The 7,171-nt window shown below is 40.4% G+C and overlaps 1 long non-coding RNA gene across 1 annotated transcript; it reads right to left on the bottom strand.

The window, feature by feature from the left end:
* Window positions 1-4,902: 4,902 nt before the first annotated feature.
* Window positions 4,903-6,834, bottom strand: LOC309356818. The gene is made up of 2 exons (XR_014162897.1): window positions 6,716-6,834; window positions 4,903-5,134 (listed from the first exon to the last, which is right to left on the bottom strand). It is a non-coding gene; the product is annotated as an uncharacterized lncRNA (long non-coding RNA).
* Window positions 6,835-7,171: the final 337 nt, after the last annotated feature.

Here is a 7,171-nt window from a genome sequence, read left to right as displayed (position 1 = left end):
GTCCTGATTTGTGACCTGCATGTTAAAGAGCTCATTACCGATGCCCCATGCATCCATTCCCCCAGTAAGTGCTAACGTTAAACTTTAAAGAAGGAATGTTATATTCTTGAAAGATGAATTTATTAAATCAAGTCCTGACCTTTTCAAGCTTACGCAGGCAGAGTATTACATTTTAAGCACACAAAGGCAAAATTCTCCCCATATCGCTCCTTGTCTCCTTCTAGCATACTGTGTCATCAACAAAATTCTTATCTTATTTTTAAAGGCACAACTCAAAGTGCCCAATTCAAAGTGCTGGTTTAGACAGGTAAAACTTTGCCTCCTCCCATATGAATAGACCCAGATCCTGCAGTCATCATGGGAGGCCCTTCATCATGTGCCTCCTCCATGAGAGGTCCAGAGGGTGGCAACACGAGAGCAGGCCTTTTCTGCAGTGGCTCCCCATTTGTGGAATGCTTGCCTGACACCTTCATTGCATATCTTTAGGTGCCACGGGAAAACTTTCCTCTTTAATCAGGCCTTTGACCTTTTAACTAGTGGTGGCCTTTAAATCTGTGGGTGGGATGGTTTTAATGTATTTCTTTTCCTACTTGGTTTTAATGTATCTAGGTTTTTAGGTTTTTTGTAAGTCCCTTGGGGTTGTCCTGAGCAAGATGAAGTGACTAACACATTTAATTTAATTTAATTTAATTAAGCAAGGTTATGCTTAAAATTCAAAAAGGCAAGCTTAAGCAGTATGTGGACCGAGATCTCCCAGAAGTGCAAGCTGGATTTCGAAGGGGCAGAGGAACCAGGGACCAAATTGCAAAAATGCGCTGGATTATGGAGAAAGATAGAGAGTTCCAGAAAAAATCTACTTCTGTTTCATTGAGTAGGCAAAAGCTTTTGACTGTGTCAAGCACAGCAAACTGTGACAAGTTCTTAAAGAAATGGGAGTGCCTGATCACCTCATCTGTCTCCTGAGAAATCTCTACGTGGGACAAGAAAGCTACAGTTAGAACTGGATATGGAACAACTGATTGGTTCAAAATTGGGAAAGGGGTACGACAAGGCTGTATATGGTCTCCCTGCTTATTTAACTTATATGCAGAATTCATCATGCGAAAGGCTGGACTGGATGAATCTGAAACCGGAATTAAGATTGCCGGGAGAAATATCAACAACCTCAGATATGTAGATGACACAACCTTGATGGCAGAAAGTGAGGAGGAATTAAAGAACCTTTTAATGAAGGTGAAAGAGGAGAGCGCCAAATATGGTCTGAAGTTCAACATCAAAAAAACAAAGATCATAGCCGCTGGACCCATCACCTCCTGGGAAATAGAAGGGGAATGGAGAAGCATAAAGAATGCTGAACTGAGTGTCTGCAGCTGCTCTTAGCAGCAACCTTATCTATACACACAATCTCTAACACTCAGTCTCTCTCTCTCCCTCTCCGATACACTGACTGACTGACTGACTCTTTGATGTGGTGCTGGAGTAGAATAAGTAGAGAGCAGAACACTCCCCCTCCTCTCTGGAGAATCAGCAGACTCATCAGGAGACTCTTGGATATGGGAGGGGTGAAATCTCCTCACTCTAAGCACACAGTTTTGCCATATAATAAATGTTTGCTTTTTAGATGTAATGCTAAAATCAGGATTGTTTCCTTTCAGCTAGGTTTATGGGCGTAGCCAGGATTTTTGTCGGGGGGGGGGCAGGCCTTTTATTGGGGGGCAGGCCTTTTCCCTGATTTATGCTAAGTTCAGAGTGGAGTCCTCGATGAAGATGCCAGAGGCTGAACCTGAGATGTTTTGCATGCAAAGGGGTGCTTGTAACATTAGCAAGACATAAGCAATAGCTTTGAGTTCTTATAAGCTGCTACATCAGAATATGGGTTTAGATGCACATTTATTAATTTTTTAAAAGTTTTGAAAGCTCATTAAAATTGACATGGATCAGAAAGATTGCAGCTGGAATATATGTTCTTTTATATGTTCCCATTACAAAGTAAGGTTATTTTTCTTTTTATACCACATTTTGGTCAGCCAGAGAGATAAGTCTATCCCTTAGAGATATAGTTGTGAGACTTCTGCCGCCCTAGATAAAACTACAACCATTAGAAAGCTATCAGATGAGAGCTGAAAAGTGGGGTTAAGGGTAAGCAATATTACCCATATGAAAAATCCATATCTATCTTGTGTGCGTGTGTGTGGTTGTGTGTAGATTTATTTTCACACTAATTGCATTTTCTAACTTTAAAACAACCCACCTCCAATACTTAAAAACAACAGTCCTTGGACAGTGATGTGTGCATTTTTAATTATGCTTAAGAATATTCTTCTTTTTCTTTGACAAAGGCTAAACACCCCCAGAGAACATTTCATTCCTGGGTGTAGTTCTGTTTACTGAGGCCTGCTGTCCCCTGCTTTGATATTTTCATATTTGTAAAGCCTGAGATAATCTTATTTGTTCATGTCTGATCTTTCTCAAGGGACTCTGGCTTTTGTGTGTGTGCAAACCAAGAGCAATAGAAATAACTTGATGTTTACTTACAATCTCAAATTGCAGAAATATAAACCATTTTTCAGATGCATGCACACGTACATTCACCTATCTATATATAAGAGAAGGGCGGGGGAGAAAGACAGCTTATGTTGCCTAAATGAGAAAGTTGAAGAATTACATACAGCTTTCTCAAACCTGGTAACAAAGGACTGAATTTCTGGTGGAACCATTTTTTCGTTTTCAGTAATTAATCTGTGGATTTAGTTCCAGTGGACAAGTCTGGTGCCGCAGCCAAATTTCATTAGTACATGTGCCAAGTTGTACACTCAGCCGCTGGTACATGGTCTTATGGGAACCAGATGTGCTTGCTCATGCTGATAGATGGGATTGCAACAGTTTTCCCCAATCCTGGAAGAAATTTATGGGAGCGATCGCGACTGCAGGAAGCATTGCAGTCCCATGAATGACTTCCAATTCAGATATTATTTCTTTCATGTGATTGCTGGCCTGACTGTTAAAGGAGGAGATGCCCAAGTCCTATAGGCTTTTAAATGTGTCTGGAAAGAGAGAGTTACCATTTCGCTGTTTTGTTTTTAATTATGTACTTGTTTTGATTTTTTGGTGAATAACTAACTTATTGGGTTGTTTCCATTTTTATTTTGGTTATGTATTTTGTGTTTTTATGTTGTGGCCGCCCTGAGACCTGTGGGTATAGGGCAGTATACAAATATAATTTAATCACAACAGTAATTATTTTATAATTCAAATGGGGCCTGCGGATCAGGACAAATGACCATCCGGTAAATGACATTACTCTTTTGGTGATCTTAGTTCCTGCTAAAGATATAGTGTCATGAGCACTGTAAACTTAAGTCAGTCTCGGTCTTAAACTGGGAACCCTTCCAGAGAAACACATCAATTAAATAGCTGAGTTAAACCAAGAGTGATTTTTTTATTTAAGATGTTGACGGTCTCCTGGCGTCTTGAATGATGGTCATTGACTTCAACTCACTGTGAATTAGCCCACTGACACTCTTAACACAGTGGCCATTGGTAGCTACCAGTTATACCCCCTTTCTAGTTATCTACTGAAGCACCTGGCAACACACTTGACAACTTATGGCAGCCATAACAGGCTTTGGTGAGGTGTGCAGGTTTGCTAAGCACCATGATGTAAACTGACGGAGAGGTAGTTAATTTCATTCACATTGATTAAAAAGAAAGAAAGGGGCAGCTGGCATAAACCCGAGGTGTGATTCGCTGTAATAAGATGTTTTAATAATTCAGAGCACTTAATTGCAAAATGTTGACACTATAATATGAAATGGCTTCTGCTATAAACGCCAATATAGGTTCCCATTAATAATTTTTAGGGAATATGTGAGAGGATTCAGGTAAGAGATTTTCAATTTCATCCTTGGAGCGGCTCACTTCAAGGGATGTCAAGACTCGTACCTGGCTTCTAGTTAATGTATGTGATGTCTAGTCCTAAATCCGTGGTGGAAAGAATCTATACATTGCCCTATTTAATTTTTTGTTCATCTTTCCACACAAAATGGTGGTCAGCAAACTGACAGTTGTGACAGCCAACCCAGCGTCTCTGAATAGTACAAGTGCTTCTTGTTCTTCCTCCTCCATTTCCAAGTATCACTGGGGGAGGTCCCTGTCTAAAATAAGCACTGCTAGTCAGAATTGATTGGACTGAGCTGGATGTGAAGTCCAAGTCTGCATGCAAAGTCCAAGGATTGTTTCTGTTATTTGCAAAATTTCTATCTTCAGGGCAAGCTATGTAAGAAACTGAGACTCCAAGTGTCCCTGTTTTCCAGGAACAGTCTCGGATTTACAGAAGCCATCTCAATTTCTGATTTGATCCCTGAATGCCCCACTTTTCCTTAGGAAGTCCCTTTGTTCATCTGAGAAATTTTGAAGGGTATGGAGTTATGTGACCCGTGAGCCAAGGAGATAAGTAACTATACAACCTTAGCAGACATCCAAAGGCAGACCTGCATAGGGAAGTTTTTTAATGTTTAATGTTTTATTCGGGCTTTTTTTTGGGGGGGGGGAATTCACAGGAACTGAACTCTGGCACCTCTCAGGTGGGTGCCATTGCCATTCTAAGCAAATGAGGGAGGTGTTCATGGTGAGTTCCGGCACCTCTTTTTCTAGAAAAAAAGCACTGGTATTACATTTTTTATATATGTTCGAGGCTGCCCAGAGTGGCTGAGGCAACCCAGTCAGGTGGGCAGGGTATAAATAATAAAATTATCATTATCATCATCATTATTATTATTATTATCAAATGGGATGTTCTTTTCATCGGAGAAATGTTGGCGGATATGAGTCTCACAATAAAATAGAACGAACATTAAAGCTCCACAAAACAGCACAAAAAGCTTTTACTCTAAATGAGCGCTGTTTGTTTAAAAGTCCACTTCATGTTTCCCCAGCAGTTTGAGCATAACTGGACCCTGACGCAGTTCTGGCCTAGGTTTTACTTAGGACTCCAGTTCTCTTATCTCTCCACAAGCTGGACACAAGTTTTCCTCAAAGTATTTGTTTGAGACCACAGTTGCAGTAATAATACCACATGCCACTTAGACCCGCTGTCTTCATTTTCCTGGGCTCATCTGTGGATTCTTGCAAGCACCTGTGGGTATTCAAAAGGATGTCCTGTCAAGGATGTTGGATTTCAACTTCCACCACCCACCGCCAGCATGGCCAGTGGTCAGGGATAATGGGAGTCGCCATCAGTGATCAGCTCTTTAAACAATCTTGTTCCCACATCTGGAAGATGAAAGCTGTTAGAAGCAATCTACTTTTGTGTTGTTGTTTTAATCCTACGTTTAAAAGGAAACTTGCAATATAGATTACTCCCTAGCACCAGAAGCCCATGCTCCCCTCTCTCAGCTTTTAAGCAAAGTCTCTTTGCAGGCTTTCTAATCTCTCATTCACATGAAGAGCAAAAATCCACCAGCCTAATCTGGTTTTGGATTCAGGTTTCTGGCTGTTGTCCCGGTGTGCTCTTTGGCAAAAGACTTTGAACACGCTCTGCACGTTTGGGCTTTAAATAGAAATCCTTTCTCTGCAAAGCTATTTTGGGAGAAGGTGGAGGGGGGGAGTGAAATTCAAAAGGGGCAATAAAAGAAGGGGGGGTCGTTCTTTGCCAAGGCAGAACAAAAACAAAGGACCTGAAAGACAAAACTGAACATAAAAAAGTTTTGTAGTCTAATCCCTCTGTACTTGAACCCCAGCCCTTAATTTCCAAAGGTCAAATTTATAGCCAGCTTTCATTATGCCATGATATAGGGACATCGGAAACACTCCCTAAAGTTATTTCTGTGAAGGAAGCCATGTCCAAAATCCAGAGAAACACACAATGTCTGGCCCATTGTCAGCTATGGAATGCAAACTTTGTTCACGTTATTAGATCAATATAATAGAATATTATATCAGACTCAAGATGCCACTAATTCCAGTGAAATATTTTGAATCTAGAGTCTATTCCAAAATAATTTTAAAAAATCTGATTTAAAAAATCTGAATCTCATATTGATTTCTTAACCTTAATAGCTTTCCCCCTTTAGTGATGAAATGGATTCAAGTGACTGAATTTCACAGCGCACATTCTTTTTTAGCCAAAGAGGGGGCTTTCCAAACTTTCCCTCTTTTTCGTGATTTCTCTTCTTGCTATTAGAATCAGATTATTTACCATTTGTTGACGTCTAGAATGCAATGTATCCTTGATATTAGCGAAGAAATAACCACAGTAATGAGGTAGGAAGTAATATTGTATTTGTGTAGCTTAGAAAATCTAATCCTCAAGTGCTGCAGTTTTTTTTATAAAAAAAAATCAATTTAGGAGTCAGATTGCACAACATGAAAGAGCACATTCCTATGTCTTGCTCGGTCTGCCCAATAGCGCCCCACTAAATGAGAATCAGAAAACTGGTTTTGCACAGATTCTTGTTAGAACGAACAGAAATTTGGCTGCTAATAATGTAGCCTTGTCAGCTTTAGGCTTAAGCCGGAACACATAAAGCTGGAGATAAGATTATAACCCTTGCTTGCAAACTCTGGTTCTATCTAATTGCCACACATGATGCGTTTATGCATTGTGCTCAACATCCCAGAATAAGCAAGCAAATTGGGCATCAACATATGAATGGAATTTACTCACAGGATCCAAGCCGTGGTCCCGCCAGCAAATTAAATGGTTGGGATTACTTACTAGTTTGATTGTCATTATAATGCAATAATTTCTTCCCACCATCTCCTCTGGCATAAGGACTGTCCCCCATACACTCTTCATGATCAGGAGTGATGGTAGCAACTTGCTTAGCAGCCGCTAGGAAAAAAAGAATGTTCAATATGAACATTAAAAGCGATGGATGTGCCATCTCCCCTCTTCCACATACATTCTGCAGACTATCTAAATGAAATTTGGAACCCTCGGAATAACCATTACATGATGGTGTAGTGTTCTTTCCAGGGAATGGCTGGGAAGGAAGGAGTCAGGCTTCAGGGAATCGGCTACCTCCCCCGTGGCCATGAATGATAAGATCAAACAAAAGGAATGTCTTACCAGTTAGAATCTTTAATAATCACAGCAAGAGAACAAAGGACACATATCCTAGAAATGGCAGTGCTCCCAGTTAAGGTTCACTCCCCCCCCCTCGTCCCTATT

The sequence above is a fragment of the Podarcis melisellensis genome, assembly GCF_964234715.1.
Source record: "Podarcis melisellensis genome assembly, chromosome: 1".
Classification (NCBI taxonomy): Eukaryota; Metazoa; Chordata; class Lepidosauria; order Squamata; family Lacertidae; genus Podarcis; species Podarcis melisellensis.
Note: the sequence above shows the minus strand (reverse complement) of the source record. Positions and strands in the feature narration are given on the sequence as shown.